A 15,805-nucleotide genomic window follows, 5' to 3' on the forward strand; every position below is an offset into this window, starting at 1 on the left:
AATCTTTTACTTTTAAATGCTTACATGCTAACTTTAATAACTGCTAAAGTTGAGTTATAACCTTATTGAAATTGTGAATTCCTATTCTCGTTATTGCTTAGATAAAAGCAGTATTATTCTGTTTTAAACCACACGTATTTTGGGGAAATAATAGAAAGGAAAACTGCTACTCAAAAGTGAATTCGGTTCATAATCACATATTATTTCCATATTTCACAAATAACAGTTTTATATCTTTTTGTAAGAAGGTAGCACGTTTTTTCTCGAAACAATATTTCTGACCTATGTAATAGCCAGCGTGTGTCCCACCATGATTGATTTCTTGAAACAGGAAGAGCAATAGAATCCAGAATTTTTTGATCGATAGAGAAAGTTTCAATACTATCCGCCCATTACGAATGTAGTAATGAGGTGTAAGTGTAGTGAGGGTTACTATAATCAGTCTTAAAGTAATAACATAGTGTTACTTTAAGCTTAGAAGCATAAAATTAATCGCCAAAGTAAAAATATCTATTAAGTTTTGAAATAACTTAATTAAATTAAATCATTTCTGAATTAAGGTACTTTTTGTTAAATTATCATCGTGTATGAAAAATAAGCGGAGACTCCAAATTAAGAAATCAAAAATATTTTTGCAGTTTTATTTTCTGTACATTTTATTTTATACATTCAGTATGTAGACTAATAACAATATTAGTTATGGTTGAGTTGCTAAGCAGCATAACATAAAATCTATGGTTGGAACTTTGTGTTACCAAAACGCACTATGTTTTTTGTATATTATACGTTGTTACTCTAACTGTTGTAAAAAAAAAAAATATATTCTCAGAAAACGTCACGAATTCATTTTATCAATTACCTTAATTCTGACTGGCTCACAAGTATTTGAGTGCTTCGACTGCTCTTTTCTGCCTCTCTGTTGATTCAGCTTTAATTTTGCAAACTATATTTATTTCAATTAGCTATGAACTATGATGTTAAAACTATACTGTGGGATAGGAATGATAATGCTCGCTGGGTTATTTTTAAAGGTTATACACTAGTACATTATATAACGGTCTAACGCTCAGGTGTACTTCAGGGAATTTAATCCAAAATTATAAAAAAAACTTAAACTAATATGATATTAATAGTACCTATTACCATTAACTTAAAAAATAAAAGAAATTTTCACTTATTAACAAACTTTATTAAAATAGTTATTTTTATGAGTCAATCATAACAAGCTTATGACTGACTCTGGGACTGTAGAGCACTGTTCAGTTCAAGTGCTTTTTCTAAAACTGAATTTATGCAAATGTAGGAAATCAACGTTTAATTGTTGAAAAAGTTATTCTTGGTAAGTTTGTGCAGCGGTTTTGCATGTTTTTGATGTATTCATACTCACCTTATTTCTGTTATTTTTGGCATTGCCACGCCTTCATCATTACTTTTATTACTTGTTTATTGAAGGGGCACTTCGTATTTTACTATTTTACACGTTATTTTGAAACAACGTTAAATATATAATAGAACTAGACATTTTCGTGTATAGGTTCATAAAGCATCTTTCATTTAAAATATTATGTGAAAAGATTTCACACGATACAAAAACTGGGTTGTTCATTTTATTCATTTTTATATGTTTAAAACTTTATAACTTAAACAATATATTTTTAAATGAAACAAATAACAAAATACGTTACTATTATTATTTTTTTTCCTTTCTTAAATGGAAGATTTATTTGAGTAATTTCACAAACAGTTGAAAAATTAAAACACGCATATACAAGAAGTATTATTGTACATTAGAGAAGTAAAGTGTACCTACTAAATTACATCTTCTAGACACATGCTCGGACTTGTAATTATTTGGGGAGCTTATAATATAACATGTCATAGATAGTTATGTTTATAAATCTTTAGGTACACCACAATTTGTCCCCCGCCGGTACAGAGGAAAATCTACGGATTTACAACACAAAAATCGGGTGTTCAATGCCCATCGGCAGAGTGCGTAGATAGCTTGAAGTGCCTTTGCTCTAAGAAAATATCAACATACCAAATTTAGAATAACAATTCTGAAAGAATGAACGTGGTATCTATATGTATAGCAACACCGAGGGCAATCGAAACCCTGATTTTAGCGTTGCCAATCCATATATTTACCGCTGTACTAGTGGGGGACCGCAATATTTTAATATGCAGAATGAAATATTATCAAGAACGTGCATAGAATATATAATGAAATAAAATAATGAGACAAATATTAATTTAAAATGTTTGATTTTATCCAACACGGAAATTAACTTATTTTCATAACTATCAAGCAAAGATTTAAGAATTAATCCTTGAAAAGTTACAAAGTGATGTCCTTAATTTATGTCATTAGTTAATATTTTGTTATCTTCTACCACATATGGTATCTTATTATTTGACTGAAAAATAAAGGAAATATTAATAGTTCTATTGTAAGTGAATTAACATTAATTATTCTAATGTAATTTTTATTTGTAGCTTCAACACTTCACTTAACAATTAATGAAGACCAGCATCTAAATATTATCTATAATATAATAATCTGAATCTGTACTGTTCCTTCTTTTAAGTATTTGTTTAATTCTCTATATCTTTATCTACAAAATAAATCTTTGGTAAAGCAATAAAACTGTTGGGTTTGTGGTGACTTAGTAAAATTTCTTTCTTTTTAGTTGTGATGTTCAATGAGATACTTCATTTACATTAATGTTGTTGTTTTCATCAGTACCTTATTTGAAGAAAGAAAATCCAGTATTTCTTTTGTATGACTATAAAAGCCATTACAATACAATACAATAGCCATGACTTTCAAATATTAAAAAGTGAAAATAAGAACATTTGAAAAGAATATATAATATACATTTAAAGTTGATGGTAACTCGTACTTAAATCGTTTTACTTTAATGTGTTTTGGAAACTTTCTCCCCACAGAAACGAAACACGGCTATAATGGTTACGTGTTATTAAATAACTTGTTCGTTTATTGTCAAGTACACCTTTACATATTGATCTATCTGAGAACTGATCGCCTTGGATGAAACTACAGTTTTAGTGATATTAAGACAGCCAAACTTATAGTTAAAATGATTACAAATAAACACAGTTTACATGGCTACATTAAATAAGCTATGTTCTCGGTAGCATATATATATATCAAAGTTGTGTAAAGTATATAAGAAGTTAACGATCAGTTTAAAACCGTGCAGGAAAATATATTTAGTTTTTAACTGTAACGGATTAATATTACGTATTTATTTTCATATCAGTGTTAAATTCAGCTAAATATATATGTTTAAAAATGAAGGTAAAATAGAGTATTAAAAGTATATTGGAAAATTCCTGCCTGATATTTAAATGAGAAAGAATCAAAAATGTACTATGTGGTGGCCAGTATTGCTTCCAACTGAACCTTCATGAACCTCACTTTAATGTTTAAAAATAGACGCGCAAAAAACAGTTTTTTTATATTAGTAGTTTGTTATAATTTGTAAAGTATAAACCTTGGAAGCTATAATTGCGATTGACAATTTTTAATTGAAAAACTACAGTTGCTTGATCAGGAATGTTTCTGAAATTTGAACATTACAAACCGTTTAACTTCACTAAATTAACTTCGGACATCAGTATTTCTTCGAGGATCTTTGATATCTTCGTAGAAGAAAAGTCGGTTTTTAACGGCGGGAGGCAAGCCAATAATAAAGAGCAAGCTTATTAGCCGATAGGCTATTGGTAACAGTATCAATTCAATATTAATTCGTTCATCGTGATCTGTCGACAAAATATTCAATTACAGGCCTAATAGAAAACTTAACATTGTTCATAAGCTTGAAAAACGTCTCTAAACAAATAATTATTTCTAATAACCATTTTTATAACTTGTATTGTATTATCAAAATATATTTGTGTTAAGAAACAAAATTGTATGTATCAATCCTGTTAGGAAATCTAATAAATTTGATATATGCTGACATTCAATTAACTTTTAAATCCGAATTGTAATATGTAACACTAAATTGGAGGCTTGTGCCCGAGATCTGAATGAAAGACAAAATTCGTTCTAAATTCAAATTCAAATCGTAATTTAATTTATATTTATCAGTGCCAACAAGATATGATCATGTTTGATTTAACTTACAATTTACAATTTAAACCTACGGTATAGACACAGGATGCCATGTTTAGATTTCATTGCGTAATTAAAACTAAATATGGTTGTCAATTTAGAACACATAAATAGCATCATTTAAAAGAAAGACGAAGTATTTTAGAGAAATGATATTTTTCTGTTTACTCACAGGGAAAAGCTCCACAAAAGACTGAGCAGTTTCCATAATTATTGTTTGTGTGAGATTATCCACAAAGCTACAAAATGGGATTTTTGTTTTCTGCTCACCACAGATAATGTAATCCTATCCAAAGACATACCTTTCTATTATTGACGATTTCCATAATAATTTCTACGAAATAAATTAAAACAGGGTCTCATGTTAATTGGTTAGAGAATAATGAAGTACATCTCTTGGTAATAAGTTTACGAAAAATATAAGCATAGAATAAGTTGAAACATTCCTATTAAATACAAATAAGAGATGTTTTAGAACAATAAATAGATACTATTCTTTCAACAATGGTGATTTTATTAAGAATTACAGTTAATGTGGCGTTTTAAGAGAACATAAGCACATTTCTGGCTTGGTATGGCCATGTGGTTATGGCATTCGACTAGTTATCTGAGGGTCGCGGGTTCGAATCTCCGTCACACTACACATATTCGTCCTTTCAGCTGTTGGGGCATTATAATGTATAATGTGACAATCCTACTATTCCTTGGTAAAAGGGTAGTTCAAGAGTTAGCGGTGGGTAGTTATGACTAATTGCATTCCCTCTAGTCTTACAGTCCTAAATTTGGGACGGCTAAAGCATATAGCCCTCGTGTTGCTTTAGCGAAATTCAACAAATAAACTCGTTTGTGTAGTTACTAAAGGAGAAAGAAATACAAACATGGTTTCAATTGATTATTTTATAAAATAATGAAATAGTGATTGGAAGTGATTTTGATAAATGATATCATCATTATTGTATTTGTATAGATAACATTTGTATATACTGATGTTAAACAACTTTCATGAAGATTAAAACGTGTAAGCTTTATGCTGCTAATTTATCTCTTATGTAATGGAAAAAGATAAATATTTAAAGATATTTTAATGAATGGTTCATTGTTAAAATCGTCACTGTAATTGATATATATTGTTTTCAGACTTTCTTTAATCACACAGTAATTCTGTATTTGTGTAGGATTTCTCATGATTATACCTAGTTGATACTACTAACTTACTCTTATGCAGTTCTCCAACATACAGTTCTTTAAATATTAATTGTCAATCCAATAAACCTTCTTTTTAAACCACTAGTTACCACATTATACAATTTTCAGGGAACTCCATCATTTTCATCGTTATCATTATTATCACGCGTAATTTGTTTCACATTCAAAATTGTAAGAGTAGGCGTCATATAATTTTCGAATATTTATTATATGAATAATGCATTTAAAATTTTTCACTCAAACGGTAATCCATAATTTATAAAGCCATTTTTAAACAAATATACATGCATATATGATCAAAGTTAATTATTTCATGTGTAATAGTTAACGAGAAAATTGTCCAAATATCTAAGAGAAATGTGAAGTCTAGTCTATCATTTAATTTCCCACTTCTTAATGAGCTATGCTGCAGCAATCGTTATTGTTCTCAGAAATTTACATCTGTTTATATATACTAAAATATACCTAGATTTATTTTCCTCTCACGTATATATCGCCTTGGAATCAGTTATTCCTAAGATTTGTTTAATTCTGTTAAATTTTCTTTTCTGTATAAATTCATTTTGTAAGGGTTATAAAATACCGTCGTGTAATACAAGACCCTTACCTTCCTTCAGTGGCACAGTGGAAAGTATGCAGACTTACAACGCTAGAAATAGTGTTTCGGTACTGGTGGTGGCCAGTGCACAAATAGCCCATTGTGTAGATTTGTGCTCAACTAGAAACAAACACATAAATGTGCAATACAAATGGTAATTGTTATATGATAGATTATAAAGCATTTTAAGAATTTTCGCTACGAAAGTTCAAGAATTCTAAAGAAACTTATTTTCACAAACGTTAAAAGATTGAGAAAACGATGTGTTTGTCCTGATTGTTCAGGATTCTGTTAATATAAACATATGTTTTATTGTTCTAGGAAATATGAAGTTTATAAAACTTTATATACCAGCCACATGAAAGTTACTTTGAGCGTACATTCTATGTGCATTCTTTCCCATATATATGCTACTATATTTATAAAAGTGTTGAATGATTTAACCTTCTCTCATGGGTAGGGCATTATGCATATGTCATAAAGTTGAACACAGTTGCATTAATTTTTTAAATCAAATAATAATTTGCCAATGCAACAGACTAAGTTGTTAGTTTAGGTATCTGTAATACGTATAGAACTAGGAATCAAAGTTATATTTATAGAACCTCCATCTTCTTAGGATCAATTTGGAAGTCAAGTATTACATCTACTATTGCTAGATCTAACTATTCTATAATTGAAATACCCTCAGTTATTTCGTTTGAGCAAAATAATACCTTGTAAATAAACATAACTTATTTTATATATTATACACACAATAACGAAAAAATGGGTTTCAACATGTCTGGCATTTCTAAATAAAATAATGTTAACTTAAAACGCTTTAACACTTATTCGTCTGTTTATTGAAATATTCTCTAGTGTCAATAATTGGCTGTTTCAGAAAAGAAAAGGTGGTCGTGAATTCAGAATAAATATTTGATGTTATTTAAATACTTACGAAAAATTTATTCTAACAAATTACCTGTGTCTATTTAACATATAGATCAATTATGCATTTGACAGAGTAAAGGATAAATCTTAAAAAGAGAAGATGAGTGTGTCCTTTTGAGTTCAGCTTTGAACGAAGTACTTTTATTAGCTGTAGAGTATTTCAAACAAACCTAATGAAATTGAAAACTAAATAGTTTGAATACGATTGAAAAGTAATCATGTGTTTGTGAAGATTAAAATAATATTTTTTGTCAATTTTAATTTACACAAAAGATTTCAAACGTTATATTGAAAACAATTTAATTTATTAATGTATGGTGTTAAAACCTTAAGTAAACGAACAGAAATGTGAAATTCTTGATGACGAGAAATCCACTTGAAATAAAAATATATTTTAGAAAGGCTGGTATAGATATAAAGACTTTTATTGATAAGGAGAGAACAATGTTTTTTAATTTCGTTTGTCATTTTCAGTTTACGAAAGAAAAAGTTTGAATGTGACCATTGACGGACATCGCCTTAGGGATGAGAGTATAAACGGGTACTGGATTGTAGGGGGCGTTGCAGATGGATGTTAGGTTATATTGGTAAAATTTTGGTTTTAGTTGATTACATAAATAGGGCTTTTTTGATTTTGCGTTTGTTTTTACGAATAATTTAACAACAACCTCGGTTTAAAACTCCACGGATATTTTACTTTCATGATAAATTTTGTCCATTCCTTCTAGGCTGGGTGATCCAACACTAAGTTAACTTTATGCTTACTATACCATCACTCAATGCCCTAACATCCTGTCACTAAAATAGAAGATAGTAGACAGCAATTGAACTAGTTTATCTGGATAAATTAATTTCGGGGTTTTTGACTCTTATTTTGGGAAATCGAGCATGACGTGACGCACACTGACATATATAGGTAAGATGTATTATTTTGATAACAAAAATGAGTTGTCATCTAGCAACTAGAAATAAAACTATTATTTGAGAAATGTGGAAATAATACGTACTAATAAATTGAACTCACTGCTAAGTAATAGTTTTCCATTTTATTATTTCCCAACAAAAAATACGTGTGGCAGAAAAAAGAGAATAATACTGTTTTACATGCTGAGAAACACTATAATGGTAATTACGTGTTTACAGTTATAAGCCAATTTTAGCAGCTCTGTATAAGCATTATATAGTAAGAGATTAAAGGCGTTAGCCATTTCTTTTTTATCTATTCCTACATATGAAGTATCACCTTGCTTTGTGATAACAGCATACTTTCTTAAATCATGTAATTTAGGAAATTAAACAATAATTAAAGAGTCAGTTTCTTGTGCTGGAAAAACAAAATAAATATTATTACATAATTAAATTATTAAAATTAATATTAATATTTACAACATATTTATTGTTATTATGGAATTTTTATTTAAATTGAAAGTTATGAAATTCATACTTCAATAGTTACTACAAGGTTTAATCATTATATAATGTGTCACGTTATTTGAGACTACAAATATTTTAAAACATATTCTTGTAAAAAATAACGTTTATACATTTTTATGCACATTAGATATTCAAGTCCAGAGATGGTTGTTTAATGTATTGTCAACATATTATTCCACTCTTTTGAAAAACTTATCAAATATTTCATAAGGAATATTTTCTGGATCATCTTGAACTGATGAAAATTTCAGCGACGCATTAATCGATTTCTTGCAAGCATAGCTAAATAAGACTTTATGTTATGTAAGATATTGTAAAATTGGAAGTTTGCACAAGCATAAAACGTATTTTTTTAAAGCCTTAAAGCGAATTATAGTTATATTGTAGGATATCACGAATAACACTGTCTATTGGTGATTATTAATTTAAGTTACATGATGCTATCCCTTCCGAAGCCATAACGCACATGTTACAGCAAAAGAATTTCAGAGTTTGAAAACTTTTCTCCTGAAATTTATTTCTGTTTCACAACTAATTTAGATAAAACGTTTTCATTGTCAAAATCAAAACCACAACAATTCATAACAAAAGTCATAAATTACCAAATCAGGAATGCCACCATTTTAAAGCCTCTGATAACCTCCCAGCCATACTCATCACATATGCCTTGTAGGCTTCACACATTTCACCAGATGCTGTTACACAGTAATTCTTCGCTCTTGTCTTAATAAATTGGTCATATACAGAGAAGAATGCGTCTGGGGAATGTTTGTAGCTTCTCGATGCCATTTTCGATAGTATCACATAGGTCTACGTGTTCGCTTAAGCAGCTAGAACTAATTTGAAGGGTTGAATGGTGAGACCTCTTACATATATTAGTATGGAAAGTTTTAAAAAATTCTCTTTCAGCTACTCAGCACTTAATCTATTTGGAAAGTTTTGAAAATGAACAAATTTGAAAAGTTCATTACCCAGGTCATAAAAGCAAAATTTGAAGAGATAAGTAGGTCTTCTGCATTTGCTCGAGACATAAGCAATTGGGTAATAACACTTTCAACCAAGAAACAAGAAGAAGTAAACATTTTGTTACATAGTGTAATTCAAACATAAAGAAGATAAAGTTATTGTAGTTTTGTACCATTCTAGAAATGTGAGTTATGTTTAAATATAACACTATGATGAAACATTCATCAGTACTGTTTCTGACAGGACTTTCTTCTCTTAGTTTAAATTTTATTAAATATCAATTACAAATTGTAGATGTTTTCTTTCTACACATTAGAACTTTAAGTTTTAAATGTTGCATCTTAATTTTCTAATCTTAAAATATGGAAAAGGTTTTAACTTTTATGTCTTATTTGACATTTCTTAACACACTTGTTTGCGGTGTTGTTCGTTTGTTTTAATCGTACAATATTCTACATGTGTTCTTCTTACAGTAAGAAATCGAACCACATATTTTAGCTTAAAAAATCCTCAATCTCAATCGTTGATCCACCATGGGACTCTGATTTTAAGAATACTTTTTTGAAGTTAACTTCAAGGTCAAGTTAACTTCAATATCAATTAAATTTTAATTACCATTTCCATATTTTTATTTACACATTCGCTACTAAACAATTAAGGTATTTAACACTCTTAATACAAAAACGGAAAATGAAGATCACAAATAATAAATGACAATTATTTACAATTACATATTTCTACAACTGTAATTCTTTTCTAAAGTTAACATGTTTATGTTGAAAACTCATTGTTCACCAAAATACAATAAATTACGGAAACAATATTAATCATAATACAACAAATACCAACACATTCCGATTTTTCTTTATAAATTGATTCCATGTATTATCTCAGCTCGTCCATTTTTTCAGGGTTTTCTACATTCATCTCTGACTTGCAAAGAAAATAATATACATGAAAAAGATATTCTTTTTATGAAGAAAAAACCTTTCGTAAAACACATTTTAATTAAAAAGGAAGAGGCTGCTTTATCACAAAAATATTATAAACTGTTATTGGATTTAAAAGTGTGTAGTTTCAACTTATACCTGAAAATTTTTAAGACATTCTTTATTCGCTTATATATATAGAGAGGTAAATCTCAGTACTGGTGTTGTTATAAATAATAAAAACAGATACGTGTATACAAGTAGTTTATATGATACATCATAATTATTCTCACTCGACACGTATTATCAAACCACTTAAGTGTTCATTTAATTACAAACTTGATAATATCTTGAAACCACGTGTCGATAGTTGATTAAAGAAATGTGTACTCGGGCATCTAGGGGTGGGAAATTTCGGCGTTTCAGTAAGATCTCATTTTTATCTTTTGATTTTTCATTGTATCATCTGATTATTCAGGGTACGGACCCTCATATGTCAAAGCCTAGCGACACCTCTGCTTGAAACTAACTGTCATCTGCAACTGTTACATAAATATTTATAATTCACACTTTCTCAGTCTTTCTATGAAAGTTTATAATTCACTGTAACCATGAATGGAATTATTATTGATGTTTGAATGCAATTTCCAAAAGAGAGATACATAAAAATATATATTAAAATTTGTGAGTAAAATTCGTTAATTTATGTTACAATAACATAAAACAAAATTCAGGAAACAATTTATCACTCTTAAAAGTAAAGATAATATCGAAACCTCACGAACACAAAATGAAAATGGACAAAGTGTATAGTTTTATTGTGGTTTGTTGGATAACCACAAAGTTAGTGGCCTATACCTTCTCATACAGCAATGCAGAAAAGACTTGATTTTGACCAATGGCTCAGAAAGAACAAGAAAACCTAGAGCATGAAGTGAACATTGCTGTTACCATAGAGATTGATGAGTGAGGAATAAGAACAAGTATTTCAGTAGATGTATGAGCAATAATACTTGAAAGACATGTGAAAATCATAATGAATATATTAACAAGTTACATTATAGTTCAAACGTCCATGCACATTGATCAAACAGCCAGTAAACTGAATTGACACAGACACCAACTCAAAAGTATTTCTCACAATTGTTTGATCCAGATATGAATAGTTATCAGATCAAAAAAACGAAAGAACTTGACATGTTTTATTTGTATAGCTGTTTATTTTTCTTATTTTCTTGAAGATTCATTAAATTAAATTGTTGTACTAATAATGTTTGAGTATAAATGCCTACAGTTGATATAATAAACGGTAAAACTGAACAAGTGGCCAAAACCGTAATACTGCGCCATTATTTACATTTCTTTTCCTAGTAGTTTCAATTTTCCTGCAAGCTAAAATTCATGTGAATATTTTCAGCATATGTACCTATTTGTATCAGAAAAACTGGTCAGCATGGAAAAGCTGGCTGCAATCAACTGAAAGAGTGAAATTGTAAATGTATTTTTAAAATTGTTGATTATAAGGAATATTTTCAAACACAAGTTTGAACATTTCTTTCAATTAATGTATAAGATAAAAGTATCAGAGGATAAAGTTAATTCGGGAATTTTGTAAATCGTATAATTTAGACTACAACTGAAGACGAATGCTACAAACTTGTGATTACGTTATCCAGTGTGGGTATATTGTGAGCAGTAACTGTGTGTATACCTGAAAGCTGAGTACTTACCTAGTAGGTAAACACGTGCTTTGATTTTATCTCTGTCGGTTTTTACGTGAACATAGGAAATGTTGTAATTTGTTTCAAAAGTACAATAAGAAGAGATCACTTGTACTTCATATGAAAACACTGTCGTATTTATTGTTTTTTAATAGTAAGAAATTTTAAATACTCTGGCAATTATGTATGTGTTTTCTCAATGCAAAGCCACATCGGGTTCTCTTCTGAGTCCACCGAGGTGAATTGAAATCCATATTTTAGCGTTGTAAATCCGTAGACTGTACCAGCGGGAGACTTCAGTACGTAATGTTTGTTTATGAAATATGTTTATACAGCATTATTATCACATCAACCAATACTGCAGCACGAATGTATACCATAACAGGTCTTCCTGTTTCCTTGATATATATAAGCTCCCTAGTAGCATGTTTGCGGACTTGTAGCTTTGTGTTTAATAACACTGAAATAAACAGCTCAAAAGAAAAGTAAAGGAACAAGTAGATATTTCACTATATTTTGCCATAACTACATTTATGTAAGAAAAGCATATCCGTTCGTCTACAAGTGTATTTTTTAAGCTTGCAAGTGAAGTTTGAAGCAACTCAAACGAAACTCACCTCACTCAAAGAGAATATAACTCAAGGTACTTTATATAAAACTGCGACGTAAAACTGTGCATTCCTTATTTATTCCAGAAACGAACACCAACATGTATCTTTTGCTGCTCGTTTTGTTGGTGTGTACCTGCATCTTGTGTACCCAAGCAGTCAGGCGCCATCTCACAGAAAACGAGTTTGCCAGGGCAGTCCAGATGTTGGAGGATGGCCAAACTCAAAGGAGGGTGGCACAGCGAGTCGGTGTGTCACCAAGCGTTGTAAATTGACTTTGGCGGCGCTACTAGAGGACAAACTCTTATAGCAGAAGACCAGGTCAAGGCCGTCATCTCTGCACAACAGCCAAAGTGGAACACTACATCGTGACTACAGCTTTGCGGGACAGGTTAGCTATGGATCGATCACGGCGAAATTATCTTCGTCATTTCATTGGTACTCAAATATCGACCCAAACAGTTCAAAATCGCCTGCACGAAGGACGCCTTAGGGCCAGACATATGCTTGGGTGATAGCATAGACTTACTTGACAGGAGTACTTTGAACGCACGACGATATAGAGACGAAATTCAGAAACCAATTGTGAGGCCTTCTGCTGGTGCTGTCGGCAATGGGTTCATTCTCATGCAAAATAACACGCGAGCCCATATCGGCACACTGTGAATGGACTTCCTTAACGAGGAAGGAATAGAGACTTTTGAATAAACGAGAGTTATCTGTGCTAGCCGTCCCTAATTTAGCAGTGTGAGACTAGAGGGAAGGCAGCTAGTCATCACCACCCACCTCCAACTGTTGGGCTACTCTTTTACCAACGAATAGTGGGATTGACCGTCACATTATAACGCTCCCACGACTGAAAGGACGAACATGTTTAGCGCGACGGGGATGCGAACCCGCGACCCTCAGATTACGAGTCGCACGCCTTACGCGCTTGGCCATGCCGGGCTTATAAAATACCTATGTTATTAGAACTTTTCATCTCTGACGAACTTTATTTTAACGTATTTAAAACACTGAGCTACATTGATTGCTGAATAGGAATAACTAGAAACACCACATGAACTATAATCGTAATAAAGCAATTATTAAAAAAGTTAATATAATAAAAGGTATAAGGGGGATTTAAAAACCAAGGTTTTATTCTGAGTTATCATTTCATTCCAAGTACAAAAATATTATTATTTAATAATGTCACTACCGTAGCAGAACAATGACAAAACCATTTAATTATACAAACAATTAATCTATCATGAGAACTAGGTCTGTCAGACCTGCACGTTTTTTTCCAGTATTTGAGATTTTTTGGCCCGGCATGGTCAAGCGTGTTAAGGTGTACAACTCTTAATCTGAGATTCGTGGGTTCGCATCCCCGTCGCACTAACCATGGTCGCCCTTACAGCCGTGGAGGCGTTATAATGTTACATTCAATTCCACTATTAGTTGGTAAAAGAGTAGCCCAAGAGAATTGGCAGTGGGTGGTGATGACTAGCTGCCTTCCCTCTAGTCTTTCACTGCTAAATTAGGGATGGCTAGCACATTAGCCCTCGAGTAGCTTTGTGCGAAATTCAAAAAACAAACAAACATTTGAGATATTTTGATGGATTATTTCTTCACACAACAAAAGTGACCCCTCTTTATTATTATGTCAATTAAATCACAATATGTTACTGAAACTAATTTCCTAAAATTTAATCTATCTAATCCGACAAATTTTCTGGCCAAACTAATTATAAAGCTGAATATCACAAGTCATTAAGCCTTACCACTTAACACAAGAGACAATCGAACCTAAGAAATGGCATGAGAAAAATTATAACATTTATTAATAAATGCCTTGTTTATAGGGAAGATTCCTTGGAGGTACAAAAATGTAAAATATGGAATATTAATTTTTCACTTCTATTTGCAAAGTGCTCAGAATAGATGCAACTTAGTACTAAATATTCAATCTAAAAATATACTTAATTTAAAAAAAATTACTAGAGTTATAATTTTTATTAATCTTCAGGTTTAATATGCAGGTGTGTACTGGACTTCTGATATGTCCTTATCCAGCCCCGGATTAACCATTAAGTAAAATAAGCACGTGCTTAGGGCACCATAGAGTTTTTCCCTAGTTATCATGCCCTTAACTCTTTCAACGCCAACACTCAATTTCAGTCAATTTTTTTTGTAATTGTGCTTGTCTTTTGTGTTGGACTTTACTCTGCATCGTTAAAAAACATTTTCTTTATCTCGACGAGTGACTAAAGTTTCGAGAAGTATCTGAAGTTAGAAGTCATTGATTTGCAAAAGATTACTGTGAAGCGCAGTACAAAATGTTGATAAAAATTCAGGTAAGAGATGATCGTATGTAATGATGTCTGATCTTAAAGACGAAATATTTTGCTCAATCATTTTATCTGTTGTGGCTGTTTATAAGACATTATAGGCAATTGCACTTGTTTTACTGCTTTTTCAGTCACATCTACAGAAAAGAAGAGTATAATACCACAGAAACAAAGTCAAACGAAATGGCTAGTTTTATGTTTTCTTTGGCTTCTGTTTTCGTACGTAATATTTGGTTATCTTCTCATTTGTTTTAGTTTTATTTGCGTTTGTATTGTATTATTCGTGCGTTTTCTATAATATTTTTTTTATGCGAATGAAATGGGATTTAAATACAAAGAAAATATTTAGAAAGGAATGCCACCGTTTGTAAATTACACGTGTTAATGATATAAACCTAGTTGTTTTTAGCGAATATCCCCATTCAATGAAAAAGAAAAAATATGCATTTTACGTTGTTCAATAACCAATTTTGTGAAATATGCCATTTTTAGACCCAGAAATGGAACATTACAATTATATTCCCCTTACGTTTTCCTTGATCCTATCCTGACAGCCTGGCATTGGTCAGGTGGGTTACAATTATTCGACTCGTTTCCTTGATCTGTAGGTCGCTGGCTCAAATTCCCATCACACTAACCATGCTTGTCTTTTCAACCGTCAGTCAGTGTTAAGTGACTGTCAATCCCACTATTCGTTGATAAGAGAGTAGCCCAAGAGTTGGCGGTGGGTGGTGATGACTAGCTGCGTTTCCTGTAGTCTTACACTACTAAATTAGGGACGGCTAGCACAGATAGAAATTGTGTAGCTTTGCGCCTAATTCAAAACAAACAAACAAACCTATCTGACGTCATAATTACCCAAACTGGCCCGGCCTTCTGGTGATATTTTTTATGACACGAACGAATAAACAAAGACAGAAACACAGAGACAACGAC

Source organism: Tachypleus tridentatus, chromosome 9 (assembly GCF_004210375.1).
Source record: "Tachypleus tridentatus isolate NWPU-2018 chromosome 9, ASM421037v1, whole genome shotgun sequence".
In the NCBI taxonomy this organism is placed as follows: Eukaryota; Metazoa; Arthropoda; class Merostomata; order Xiphosura; family Limulidae; genus Tachypleus; species Tachypleus tridentatus.